The sequence below is a fragment of the Paroedura picta genome, chromosome 2 (genome assembly GCF_049243985.1).
Source record: "Paroedura picta isolate Pp20150507F chromosome 2, Ppicta_v3.0, whole genome shotgun sequence".
Classification (NCBI taxonomy): Eukaryota; Metazoa; Chordata; class Lepidosauria; order Squamata; family Gekkonidae; genus Paroedura; species Paroedura picta.
This window is the reverse complement of record NC_135370.1, coordinates 44618640-44633276: the sequence shown is the minus strand read 5'-3', so window position 1 is coordinate 44633276 and position 14637 is coordinate 44618640. Positions and strand designations below refer to the sequence as shown.

Genomic DNA, 14637 nt, shown 5'->3' with positions numbered 1-14637 from the left:
CTGCTGTAAGTTTATGACCAGATAGCACATAAGACTGAAATGTGCAACCCTGCAACTCTTACTATAACTGCTCTCAAACTGGCTGCCACCCCAGATTTTGATTCTCTTCTGGTGTTCTCCCAAACTGTTTCCCTCCACACTCTCACTCACGGAACTATTTCATCTCCACTTTTTAGAAAACCAGACTTGTCTGTGAAGTATTTAACATGCTATTCTTTCTGATTGGCTCTTGATGCAAAATGAACACCAGTCATTTTTCTGCTAACATTCGGAACACTCTACATTTAAAGGCTTTTTTAGACGAAACTTTGCTGGATAAATGACGATTCTTAGACATCTTTGTAAATCAGATTGGTTCTTCATTTATATCTTCTTTTGGTTAGTTTAGATTTAGCTAAGTTTAGATTTCCAATGTGGCAAATTTTCAGTTCCTTTGTTCACACGTGTTCTTGTCAAAATCTTCTAGAACTCACTTCAGACCTTCATTAGGTTCATGTGAGGTCTTTCTAACCTTCAAATATTATTCCACATTATATATATGTGACATCAATGGCATCTTGTTGACTCCTAGCAATTCGTCCAGGTTGCTCCTCAAAACCATGTCCAAGACTAACAAATCAACGGCAGTTCAACAGTAAATATTTTCAGCACTGGAGTCTTCCAAAGAAGGTTATGAGAACTCCTAACTTTAGGCAGTACTACAAAACAATACCTGTTAGGGCAACATTGAAGGCTTACATGTCTTGCCTTACGGTTATTTTGGGAGTTAAGAATCAGGAGCTGATTGGTTAGTGTTTTACTATTTAGTTTTTAATTGACCTTGTGATACACATGTTATTTTTGTAAGCAGCTGTGAGCCTCCTTAGTTAGGGAGGGAAAGGCAGAGTAATATATTTTAATTACTTGGTTAAATTAATAATTAAATGAAATGGATTATCAGGCAGGAACATGAAGCAAGGTTGATGTCTTTAGATCCACAAATGTTGGGTCATTTTTGGAACTCAAGAAATGCTCAATGGTAAACATCTGGAGATGAAGAGATTCCAAGTAGAAATTCTTAGCCACGAAAACGCATATTACATACACAGCATGTAATTTTCCGTCTGAAATTTTAAAATACATTTGTTGAGTTTGTCAAAATCCATTATAATGTCAAAGACCGCAAACAGTCTGCTCCTGATAACAGATTAGTAATAATTGTTCTCATAGACTGTTTTGTTCCCATATTTTGTCTCCAAAAATATTGGGTTTCTGCTAGGCTTGCTTACAACAAATTGCCTACGTTTTCCATATGATTCATTGACACTGAAACATGCAAAGGTGCATGAATTACAGGTAGTATCTATGACTATATTTTTTAATGTAGCGTAGCTCTGGCAAGTCACATCATGAATGAGAAATTGAGAAATTACTCCACAAACTTACTGCAGATATGGAGCTTCCCTTTATGTCATCTCATTCAAATCCACAGTGACCGTTGGAGGATACAATTATACAAACAATAGACGAAGCTGAACAGCCATACATTCTTGAATTATTCGCATGCTGATCACTGAATCGAAGGACTGGACTAAATATTACATTGACAACTACAACATTGACAAGATGGTGGCTACATGCAGGGTAACCATCCACACTTTAAAAAGTCTTTTGTATTTACTGAGAAACGACAAAAGAAGTTTGTATCGCTCACGCAATGGGAGATTTATCCCTCCCGAATGCATGCCACCTCCTTTCTCTTTGTAACTGCAGCACACATAGCCATAGCATCCCCTGTCCATCTTTGTTGCATCTTCAAAACAACCCCATGGGACAACGATTGCCTCCATAGTAAAAATTAGGAGCATCCATAGACATGATTTTTATACAATACACTTAATCTGCCCTACTCCATGGGGCAAGTTGAGGACCTGAAAACAGAGGTCAGGGGGGAAATTGCAGCTGCTTTCCCCTGAATTCTGTGTCTGCAAACAGACAAGAACCAGTGTGCATCTAGAAAGCAGAAAACTCCCATTGGACATGTGATACAAAGTCCTTATGTCTTTCCCCAACAAACACAAGGTCCTTGTAATATGTACATGGAGCCTCAGGCACGAGGCGTATGTGAGCCCTCTTGTGCCTGTCAGTTTTACCTTGAAAACACTCTTTAATTTTCCCCAAGGGGCTCATACCCTGGTTTCAGAGTCCTGTTTGGAAGGAGAAAAATTCTAAAAGTGTCGGAAAGGCATTTCCAGGGGAGAATCAGCTGGTGCAGAAGGGTTAACCACTGACATCACTGAACGAATTCTCCTTTGTTTATGACCCCCTGCCCTTATATTAGCAGTACAAGGCAAATTTGGGGGGTAGAAACATCAAGAGTTCTTCCTAATGTAGTTATTTCCTTAGTAACTAAGAAAACACACGTGAGTTTCTCCAAGTTTCAACTCAAGAATTTGTTAAGTGTCACAAGGCATAACAACCATCTATGATGGTAGTTTTCTTTTTAAACAACCCGCAAACAAACCCCATATTGGGTCTTTGTGGGTAGCCATTTCATATGAAATTAAGGTACCAAGGTTTTGTGGCTTGGCTGCAAAAAGAGATATTTATAAAGGAAAATGTGTCCTGTTCTCAAGGTCCTGTAGTGGGAACTTACAGACAGGTCCCTACCATGCCTTTTACGAGCAAAATCTTTTTCCCTCCTCTGCACTCAGCATTCAGCTTGAGGAAGTATCCTGTGACATGCAAAAGGAGCTGCAACTAATAAAAACAACACAGTACTTTTTCTGTTTAGGAGTTTTCCCTCCAGAATACTTTTGGTCCAACTAGATGATAATGATGTCATTGATCTCTTAATATTTAAAAATCTAAATTCACTGCTGAGAGAAGATTCAGACCAGATCATTTCTGCATCAGAGTAACCCCTGCATTGGCATTTTTAAAGATCTAAAGAAAACAAATAATTCCATACCAAAAGCCCCCTACTTGAGAGGAAATTCAAATTTCATGCCCACTTACTATGAGATTTCCAAATCCTATAAGATGTCAATTTTTAAATTTGCATTGGATGTTAACTTGAAGTTTCTTTGTGAGGAATCCCAGCATTCACTCCCACTCCCTGTCCACCGTAAAGCCTGCCATTTTGTGTTGTGGCTCCATTAACATGTCTTCACCTCCCCTCCCTCTGATATGACGTCTCCTTTAATTTTTTATTTATTATTTATTTATTATATTTATATACCGCCCTCCCCGGAGGCTCAGGGCGTTTTACATTGAACTTATGAACCATACATAAAACAATTTGCATTAATCATCAAACAATAATATTAACAACAGTGGTTATAATAACAATGAATGATACAACAAATAAAGTTGTAACAGTACACAATACAATATAACAGCACATTTCAAAATGTTTTTTGCATTACGATAAGATTAAATAACATCGTTAGAATTTATCCACAAAACCAGACTTTTCTAATTTTCCTGCTGTTTACAAATATTCCCTTTCTTGTACCTCATGGCTAAAAGTGCTGTTTTAAACTCAAGGAAGATAAATAAGGGCAGCACTGGAGATCGTACATAGTTGTATTTTGTTCTATGCCAGCTTTCTTCTCCCTCCCCTAATCCTTTGTGTAGTTTTAATTTTTTTTAAATGCCTTCTATATACTGCTGTTATGTGTGTAATTACAGAACTGTTTGAAAAACACATCAAAAAACAAAGAAGGGGTGCTTGGAAACTTTGTTAAGGGGAGAACGGCTTCAATGGAAAGTAATGCTTTAAATTCTCAGCACGAAAGTGAGCATAATATTTCTGTGAGTGCCCCACATTAATACCCAAATCACATACTGAAATAACTGTAACAAAATCTGCCGGCGAAAAATGCGCCATGTACAGTAAATCGAAATCCTACTTAATGGTGCATATATGACCTCACTCACAGAGCTAAACTGAACTTAAAAGAAGCAGAATTAAATAATTTGAAAAACTGATGAAATTGTAGCTTGCTTCTTGCATGTATAAAAATCCAGCTAATGTAAAGACACTCAAAAGATTGGGAGTCAAAGCACCATTTAACCAATCCCAATTGGAAATCAAAGGTGCCCCTAACATTGCGATTGACAGCTGCACAGAGAAGGGGTTGGGAAAATGCAGTAATCAGGAATGATTGCTTTGCAATGAATTAACACAAATAGAACTGGTTTTTTTTAAGGTTAACTTCTTGCGAACGGGGGGAGGGGACAGGAGATGGATCACGGATGTCAAAATAGCGGAGACATGCGGGTTTGACATGTGACTATGTAATAAACGTTACCATACATGCGCAAAATAAAAGAATTAAATAGCGAATTGCATGATTTGAGTCTGCACCCAATTCTGAAGCAAATGCAGAGATCATACAGTAGACGACATCCTGGAAATGTGTAGAAAACCGTGAACAAAAAACCCTGCTGTGGAATGACTGTCGAAGACTCAAATAATCCTTTGGGAACTCAACACACAGGGAAAAGAGAAGGAAGTTTGTACTGCAGAAATGGTCCAAGTTATGAACCAGTGTCCTGTCTTTTACCCTAAGGCACCACTGTTCTTCCTAAAACTGGCACTGGCCTTTCATTTTGCCCAGTCCTACCCATGGGATGACTTTGCACTGGTGTGGCATAGAGATCCCTATTACTAGAAACAGGAATGGGATTCTTCTTCTGCACAGGCACTTCTCTGTATGGTTGGGCAATGATGAGAAAAATTCAACGGAGTCCCATTTTATTCAGTGGGGCTTACTCTTGAAAGATGCTCTTACACTCAAACCACACATACAAAGTTACTCTAAGCTATGCTGTCAGTTAAAGGGTACTAACTTACTGGCAACTTACTGGGAGGCAGCAGACTGAGTTGGGTGGCATCCACACATCTGAATATTGCTCTATCATGGTGCTGTAGCTGTCCTTCATAACTAGATTTTTCTCCGCAGAGAAGAAAATCCAGTTGCCAATGATGGCTCTATGGGAGAAGAAGAGTGCAATACCAAGGATGCAGAGATATCACTCGGAATACTAAAGAGTACTAAAGATAGGATCAATAGGCTAGGATAAGATTGTGCTGCCAGTCAGTGCAGTATAGCGGTTCAAAATGTCAGACGATTACTTTAGCAAACCACATTTGAATTCCCACCATGACCTTGGGCCAGTCACAAACTCTCACAACCTATCCTATCAGGGCGGTTGTGAGGATGAAACCGGAAAGGAGACCAATGGGAGCCACTTTTGGTCCTCATTGGGGAGAAAGGGGGGTATACATAAAGGACGAGGGGAATAATGACTCAAACACAAACAAAGAAATCAACCAACTCTAGATGTTAAAATTGGGCACATTTCAATCAAGTGTCGCTTTGTAGTAAATCACCTCAGAAGACGGTTCTGTCTTCAAGGCATCAGTATTCAGCTCACCCACTCTGGATGCTGAAGCAACAAGGATCTATATTCAGTTGGATTCTGTTTCCAAAAAAAAAAAAAAGTTTGAAGTATAAAGGTGCTTCCTTAGTTATACAGAGTTTGTCGAAGAATCAAAAGTGCAGGAAGGTCTAGTTTGACTCAGCACTGCTGCTGTCACTCAAAATCTTTCCCCTCAGGAAGTACCTTCTGTTCCATGGGCCATCTTCCTAAGACTGTCATTCCTAGCAGTGGCCCAAGAGGCTTTATGTATACTCTGTCTTGAACCCTAATGCGGATGCCGGCAGATGTAGTGGTTTGGTGTAGTGGTTAAGAGCAGCGGCCTCTAATCTGGAGAGCCAGGTTTCATTCCCCCCACCTCCATATGCTGGGAGACCTTGGGCTAGTCACAGTCTTATTAAGAGCTGTTCTCATAGAGAAGTCCTGGCAGGTTTTCTCAGCCCCACCTTACCTCACAAGGCGTCTGTTGTGGGGAGAGGAAGGGAAGGCATGTGTAGGCCGCTTTGCGACTCCTTTGGGGAGGGAAAAGCGGGAGACCACAAAACAACTCTTCTCTCTCTTCTTCTCTACCTACCAACAGCTTTAGGAGTGGGCTGGCTGTAGAGTTGGATTTACTGCTGCCAGCGTGGAGACATAAGCCTTGCTAAGCAAACTGACAGGGAGAAAAAGTTAGAAGCAGCAAGAAAGCAAAATCTCTGCAACAACACAAGAGATGCTAGGGCTGTTAGGAGAAGTGTGAGTCTCTGTGGGGCACTGCTGCAGTCTAGTGACATTTCACCAAACACGGAGCAGGAAGAACATCAGTTAAATTCTTGAAAGACAGATTGTGAATCTCCTTCACCTCTCCCAGAAGCCACAGCAATGGTCTTTTTACCGTGGTTGTGCGATTAAGGGCAGATTACATTGTCTTAAATTTCAGGGAATAGCTTTTATTGATCTACACATCTGAATCTCATTGTCAGAACTATACAATTTAATTTCTTGCCTACTTCCAGAATAAGTCAAATATTAGATGGCACTGTTAAAAGCAGTACTTCCACACATACTGCCTCATATCTATGAGTAGTCACAAATAGTGGAAGATCCTGGATATTTACCAGACTAAAAATAGTAAGAAAATTCGCTGTGTGTTAAATGTGAACTGTAGTTGTACTGTTAACACCAAAATACAGCCTCCCATCTCCAAACATACAGTAGTTACTACAAGTCATAGAAGAAGCCTCTAATATAGGAAGCCACTAGCTAGTTGGGGAAAGTGGTTTCTAATAATCACACCGGGAGTCTCTTTTTGAGTTAATTAGTGTACCTGTATCCTCTTAGAAAATCTTGCAGGACACAAGGTTAGAAATAGGATTCAAAATTGCATTGGGAAAACAGAGAAGTGGGGGAGGTAACAATTAACCAATGGTTTAACTACTGCAGTGGGAGATTCCTAAATTATGGCTGCCTGCAAATTGCTCCCTTCATGGTAGAAATTTGTTCCTGAGGACCAGGAAAGTAGCTAGATGTGCATGATGTTATGTCGTGAAGGAAAAGAGGTCTAACGTTTAGAGCAGGACTTATTCTCAGTTCAGCGTTATTAAGTTATTCTCAAAGAACTTATTTTTCTGTAGCAAGAGGTTTCCTGGGTGTTATGCACCCGGAGTCTTTTGCAGTGAAGCATTCCTTTTCTGTAGAGAGAGATTGTGAAATTCAAACATGCCAGAGCATTATGCCTCTTCAGTGCTTTAGGCCTGATCCTAGAAGTTGTTATTTTTTGGGGGAGGGGGAGGGGCAGACAGGAGCATGCCAGGGGTGAGTCATTGGTATGTAAAAGGCATTGAGTACATGCACAGAATATATCCTTGTACACAGGCAAGTTGAAGCAAGATGGCTTCCAATTAATGACTGCAAAGAGGTGTCAGGCTAAATGAAACTGGTCATTAATTTCTCTGCTTTGCCCATGGCTCAATGTACTCCTGAGGCAAAATCCAAGCTGCATTATAGAAGCAAACCCAAAACAGTAAAAATATTTTCTGTACAAAGTTCTTATTAATGTGCACATTAAAGCAGACAGAAACAAACAAGAAAGAAGCAGAAAGTCTAGGGAAGAAAGTGTATGGGTCCATGCCTGAAAGGGAAAAAAAAGAGGGGATTGATTCTCTTGTCTTACTACTTTCTGCCCCACATTCCTTCCCAGGCAAAAACTGCTTCCACATTTTCCCTTGTATCTCCACAACAAAAAAGCCATATGCTTACTTTTTTTAAAAGATAGGGAAAGACAGGACATATTTCTGAAGGGGCATTGTCCCCACATGCCCCCTGTAGCTCTAGGCCTGTTTATCACATTCTCTGTGTGCTTTGCTTCTGTCCCTGTCTCATCTTGCCTCAGAATTATTCAGATCATTTAAAAATGCCGAGCTGTATTTTAACAGGATTGGCATCTGTTCCACTGGCAAACTCTGAAGCAGAAACATTAGTAGAGCCAGCCAATCGTATCACATGGAACAAGATCACACCAGCACAGTGCAACAAAATGTATGACATGTTCTTTAAAATGCAAACATAATTAGGAGACACTGTCCCAACATGATCCATCATTTGAGCAGGTTATTATAAATCTGTCTTAGTACAAACAAGCTTAAAATACACTCCGTCACTTATTTTTAAAGCTGGCTTAATGCTGAATGTTTCAGAAGCTAACCACTGGCACTCCTCTAAACTACTATGGGAATGTGTAGTCTAGTGTTGTATGTTTTAAGATGTTTGGTTTAGTCTAAAGCAGACAGAATATGTGTTTTAAGTTTAACTGCTTAATTGTTTCTCGTTACATAACTCAGAAAAAAAAAGGTTGGCTGTACTACCGTTTGTAATTTCAGATTAACAATGAATGAATGAATGAATGAATGAATGAATGAATGAATGAATGAATGAATGAATGAATGAATGAATGAATGAATGAACGAACAATTTTTTCTGTGGATCAATAATCTTCAGCCCTAGTACACTCTTGACACAGCTTTTATCTCAATACGGGACTTTCTCATGTTGGGACCAAAGCTGTGCCAAGCAGGGCTGGTTTATCAATGTACCAAATGTAGCACATGCTATGGGCCCTGCAGTTCCAGGGGCCTCGCATAATGTCTTCTTCCCATGGATCAGGGCCATAGCCCTCTCCTCCCCTCTTTTCCCTCTTTAAGGACACCCTTTCCACTGTGGGGGGCCCCCCTCTGCCCCCAGCCTGGTTGCTCCCACTGCAATTGTACTCTGCTAGAGCCCCCCAAATGCTTAACCTGGCTCTAGTGCTACTGACCCCGCAAATCCTTAAAGCACTACTGGTGCCAAGGGTCTGCTAAAAGTCAAAGGTTTTATGACCAGATGTAAAGCACATCAGTCTTCTCTCTTAAAGCTTCACCTAATGATTTTCTTTAATCTTGAAACTGATTTGTAATATAAAGTAGCCATTTTATATTTTATATTCATTCCTTTGTCTCTGCTATTTTGGCATCATTTTAGTTTTCCCTAGACATTTAGCATATTGCCATATGTTAAAAAATCACACTTATTTCTTATATTCTTGTCATGATATGCTTCTATTGGGGACATGAGCAGAGAGTTTGAAGGACTCTGTTTATTCTGATGAGTAAACCATATTCTGAAATGTCCATCTCTAATTATATGACGTCTTTCTTGAATTACAATCATTTAAATTTATTTCTTTATCCATAAATATTTGAGTAGACCTTCTAGGTCTGACATTTGGTAATATCCTTATCCATTTTTCCTCTTAATATTTGTGAAACAGCCGTGTGGGTGGACTGTCCTGGCTGTCTGAGATGGAATAGAGCCAATTTGGGTGCAGCCGGCTTTGTTCTCCAGCTCCCGCCTTCCTTCCCTGGACACTAGCCACTTTGTTCTCAGACACCTGAGAGAGAAACACAGAGACACAGAGAGCCCTGCCAAACCGCAAACGACCCCTCATTACCTGCTATGGCTCCAGCTGTGTGTGTGTGTGTGTGAAAGAGAGAGAGGCAGACAGACAGAGATAAACTGCAAATGAGCACCAAACTACAAACAACCCTTGCTTCCCTATCAGGAAGGAGTCCTGATTACCTCCTATGGTGCCTGCTGAGAGAGAGAGAGAGAGAGAGAGAGAGAGAGATCTGTGCCTGTCAGTGTCCCCTGGATCCTAGTGTCCATTTGCATTCCTGGTTCCAATGGGTTTTCTTGCTAGTAATTTTATATTTGTTCATCTGATTTGTCTTGCTACTTTCCTTACACACAGAATCCCAGTTTCTAAAGCAGAACACCATGGCAATTTTAATACACAGCAGAACTTTGAAACTATTTAAAAATACCTATATTTTCTTTTTTTCCAACTGCATAGCAGTAATCGTGTTGCAACCGAGGATGTTTTCATTGCTATTCAATATCTGTGTTCTCTTTTGTTTAACAACAACAAAAGTAAAACCTTTAAAATATAATTTATAAGAAAAAAATTAGCAGTGCAAGCTGAAGCCGAGTTTGATTTCGGTGAACTTCTAAAGGTATGGCTGTGTTTAGGATTGCACTGAAAGTGACTTGAGAAGAGATACAAATGGGAAGCTGAAGAGATACAAATGGGAAACACTGTAGGAATGGTATGTAATTTCTGAAAGGTGTTTGTTCAAGGTTTGTGGAAAATCCACCAACTAAGATTTCCATCTGCTTCCTTTGTTCTGCCCCTCCTTTCGGTCATTGCTACCAGTTAGTTCCTAGCCCTGTCTCTTCTTGTTTTTTGTTGCTGCAACAAAGCTCCTCCACTGTTCATAGACTGTCTTCTGCATATTGCCCCTGCTTGTGCCCATTAAGCAGTTCTGAGCCTTCAGGCCTCTTACCGACAGATCACCTTTTGACTACAAATCCCCCCGGTGGTTTATACCATGCCATCTCATATAAAATGCAATAAAATCCATAAAAGGTCAGTAAAGCACCATTTAAAAACACAGTAAAAATCAATAAAAACCAATGCAAATCACTAAAATACCATACACACACACAAATAAGATAAAAGTATTCAAAAAGTAGCCCTCCACCTGCCACTCCATTTCTTATTGATCTAGCTCAAAGACCCTCTCCAAGCCTCAGGCTATTCTCTGCAATCAAAGCATAGCTCTTCTAGCATTAGAAAACAGGATTCTGGTGAATTCTGCATCATTGAAAATATCCACTTCCTGTATTTTCCAGTCCCCAGGGGAGGGACATTGGTATATCAAAAGCATGAACCTGCTTGCTTTTTTGTTCAGCAAGACTGGCGGTTTGTGCTATAGCACCAGGACATGCTATCCCTACTCCACTGTCGCTCCTGAAAAGTGAAAAGTGGATTCAACAAAGGTTATACAGCTTTTGATGACAACTCTCTAGACATCACACAGAAATATTCTTCTGGTAAAAATGGCAGCAGTACTAAAAATACACAAAATCTAAAGGTAGCTGCAGTCATCAATTCAGACGCAGACAAAGGGAACTATTTCCTGAAGTGCCAGAACACATATCACCCTGAGACCACAGTGAGAGAGAAACACATTCACACACCACAGAGATTGTGTTTCTATTCTGTTAACCCACATTTGGGCCTACGTTGAGTGACAGTCACAGTTGACACGACCCTCCCAGGCATGGTAGCTGGTTTACTCATGCTGACGACATGGCAATCTAAAGCAGCAAAATACATGCACAAAATGGTGCCTATGGAATTTGAGCACACCACTGAAAATGTCTGGAATCCACTATTTGCAGGGGCGTGCTAAAGACAGTGTTCTATGCATGCAGTTGTTCCTCATATAACAGCTTCCTTTGACAGCAGTGATGGCTTGTTGTCAGCACAGCCAAGTGGCTATGATGCTCTGCAGCTTCGCAAAGGAGCCCTAAATTAGCCCTGCATTATTAGAAGAATACTTTATTCTATTCCTATTATCTTGTTTGTCATGCGGACGCCATTGATCATGGTTTATCCTTTTCAATGAGCATTCACCAAAGGCACAACAGTTGGCTAGCGCTATCAGGCTTGTTTTTTGAAACACAAATGCAGCCAATAAATAGGGTTAGAACTTGGGATACATACTTCAGCTCAGACAATTAACAGGTGCATTAACGAGGTAACTGTACGTCATGAGGTTATTGGCCAAGGCCATCACATCAATCACAGCCCCTCAAAATTCAAAAGCAGGGTAAAAAGAGCACATTTGCTCTCTGGTTTGCTATATCCCCAGAAGCTGATAATGTTTTCTTTGGCAAAGCATACAGATACTTCTCCTGCCCGTCACCATCTGTCCACAGAACAGACACATTAGTAAAAATGAAGTGGGCATTTTTTTTAAAAAGCAAGCCTATTTTAATTCCCATGTTTTAATAGGTTTGCAATAATGGAGAGGGCAAACACATTTTTAAAACACGTAAAGCAATACGCCTTTTGAGAACGGAGACTTTATTTTTCTTTCTTTTTTCCTAAACATATAAAATATATGCTGCCTCAACAGCTGGTTGGGTCTAGTAAAGATGCCAACAGATGTTAGAAATAGAGTGTTCTGCCCATTTTTGAACATTCTGTTGAGCCAGCTAGGTTGGAAAGGCTCCATCCTTCTGTTCTGAAGGCCCAAGTCATTGGCTTCTGCTTAGCATGCCGAACACTTTTAGTCTAAGAGGGCAGATGGAATCAAAGCCGCTGTTAATTGTTGGCACTGGGGGTTATTAAGGATGTCCTCCAAGTGCTTATTGCCCTCTTAAGGCCCAAGTTAGATGGTAAGTATTTTGTCATTCCCTTGAGAATTTCTGACTTGAATGCTGTTTTAAATCCATTAGCATTTTCTCACACTGCTCTTTCCATTCCAAATGTCCAAGTGCTGAGCGTGTACTCATTGTGAACTTTGGCCTGTTCCTATGATTGTTGGCACTATTACTTCACAAAACAAGTAAGAGACATACAAGGAGATGGAAAAGTTCAGTTGCTTGAGAATAAAGCAGCTAAGTAATGAGTCTGTCCGTTTTTCTTAGGAGTTTGTATCCTAGGTTAACATTATACTCAATTTAAGGTCTTTAGAAAACATAAAAATTGGTTCTTATGCCCTTATTTTTTACTGCCTGGTCTCAGCATGGCTAACAATTGCCTTTCCTTTCTCTCACCACAAAAGACGCCCTGTGAAATAGGTGGGGATGAAAAAGCTCTGAGAGAACTGGGACTGGCCCAAGGTCACCCAGCTATCTACATGTGGAAGAGGAATGCGGAATCAAACCCAGTTCTCCAGATTAGAGGCCACTGCTCTTAAATAAACTCTTGACAGTTTTATAGAAGAAGAAAAGTTGGTTCTTATATGCCGCTTTTCTCTACCCGAAGGAGTCTCAAAGCGGTTTACAATTTCCTTTCCTCTCCTGACAAAAGTCCCCCTGTGGGGTGGGTGAGGCTGAGAGAGCCCTGATATCACTGCTCGGTCAGAACAGCTTTATCACTGCTGTGGCGAGCCCAAGGTCACTCAGCTGGCTGCATGTGGGGGAGTGCAGAATCAAACTCGGCATTCCAGATTAGAAATCCGCACTCCTAACCACTACACCAAGATGGCTCTAAGCTTATAGGGGTGGTGGTGAATGGTAATGGGGGCAAAATTCTGAGGGGGGCTAGATTCCCTTTGGGTCTAACCAAAATGGGCAAGTAATGTGGTTTGGCTTTGTATGACTTTGGTTGGGTATGAAAGGTATGACTACACAGGAGAAATCTCTGCCATGGTAGGTCTCAGCAGCCTTGAATGCTAAGTAGTCAGGGATTAGAAGATCGGAAAGACAATCTGCAGAGGAAAAAGGAATGAAAGAGGAAGGAGTTGGTCTTTGTATGTCGCTTTTCTCTACCAGGAGTCTCAAAGTGGCTTACAATTGCCTTCCCTTTCCTCTCCCCACACCAGACACCCTGACCTATTATGCACGGCAGCCGCTATGCTGGGAGGCCGCTGTGTTGTTCTGGCAGGGCAGGATGCCCCACTGTTCCCCACGTACGCACGGGGGCAGGGCTCCCCGACGTATGCCGACGCCCTGGCATAGCACACGCACACATGCTGCACCGGGGCTGGGAAGCCCAGGATGCTGCCCTCAGTGGCAGCAGCCGGGGGGGGAGTGGGGAGGGGCTGGGCCCCCACCGAACACTACGGTGGAAACAGGGGGATGCCCCTGCCTGCTCCGCACCTCCGCAGAGCTCGCAGGGGTGTGCGGTGTCCCTATAGGGACACTGTAGGTTGGGGCCGGGCAGGCCAAAAGGCCTGGCGCTGGCAATTATGCACAGTGCCGGCCCACCCCAGCCCCTGGCTGCGCCCGCGGTGTAATAGGACCGCAGAAGTTCCTGCGTTCTGATAACATGAGCCTTCCGTAGCCCTGGGCTGGGCCATGCTTGCGCTGGCGGCGAGAGGGTGCATAATCGGGGATTTTCCCTGATGCCCTGCCTCCGCCAGCGTGGGCATTCTGGCCCATGCATAATGGGTCCCTGTGTGGTAGGTGAGGCTGAGAAAGCTCGGTCATATTACGGCTCGGTCATATGGTTTGCTCACCTGTGAAGGCAGTCTTTGAAGATCCTTCTCTGGGTTCCCTCCCTTCTGAGATTAGATTATGATGACTACTGAGAAGCCCTTTAATGCCCCTTCCCCTCACCATGATAGAACTTCCTCTGCTGGGCCCTCGGTTGTTATCTTTTAAGTGCCAGATAAAAGTCAACACTTACGGTCCATGTTTAGGTCACTTAAGGAACTTTCTTCCCTCCTCCTTGTTGCTGCTCATCCCGTTGCGCTCCCACAAATTTGCTTGTACTCCTGCCTGGTTTTAAGCCATGCTTCAGTTTTATATTGGTATTTTAAGGTTCTGGATCATAACATATGGTTTTGTTTCATTAATGATTTATAAGCTGTCTTGGTGGAAAAGCAGTGAGGAATATTTCAAAATAAATAAAATTTCAGGTAGGATAATGGGAAGCGAGTGTATTTGTAAACGCTGTCAAACAATGATTGCCCTTCTGTTTATCATTTCCAGAAACTGTAAATGGATTATCTAGGTCCCTTGTTGAGTTTCCAGCTCAGACTGGGTAAGATGCCTCCTCTAAGCAAGTGACAATCTGATCTTGAGCTCTAGAGGCTTCATTACTTCTTGGTTTTAAAAAGTTTGGCACTTCAGTGAGAGATATAATTGTCTGCCCTTCGGGATCCCTGGTTTTGTCAATAT

General features: G+C 41.6%; 1 long non-coding RNA gene across 3 annotated transcripts in view; it reads right to left on the bottom strand.

Moving 5' to 3' along the window:
- The window catches only part of LOC143829329 (uncharacterized), a 48608-nt gene extending 34338 nt beyond the window's left edge, over positions 1-14270 (bottom strand). The window contains exons 1-2 of one of the 3 annotated variants that reach the window (XR_013228078.1): positions 14144-14270; positions 5381-5469 (exon numbers count right to left, since the gene is read on the bottom strand). This is a non-coding gene — a long non-coding RNA (uncharacterized LOC143829329). The remainder of the gene's footprint in view (positions 1-5380; positions 5470-14143) is intronic. The other 2 variants (XR_013228076.1, XR_013228077.1) reach the window with 2 other exon arrangements.
- Positions 14271-14637: the final 367 nt, after the last annotated feature.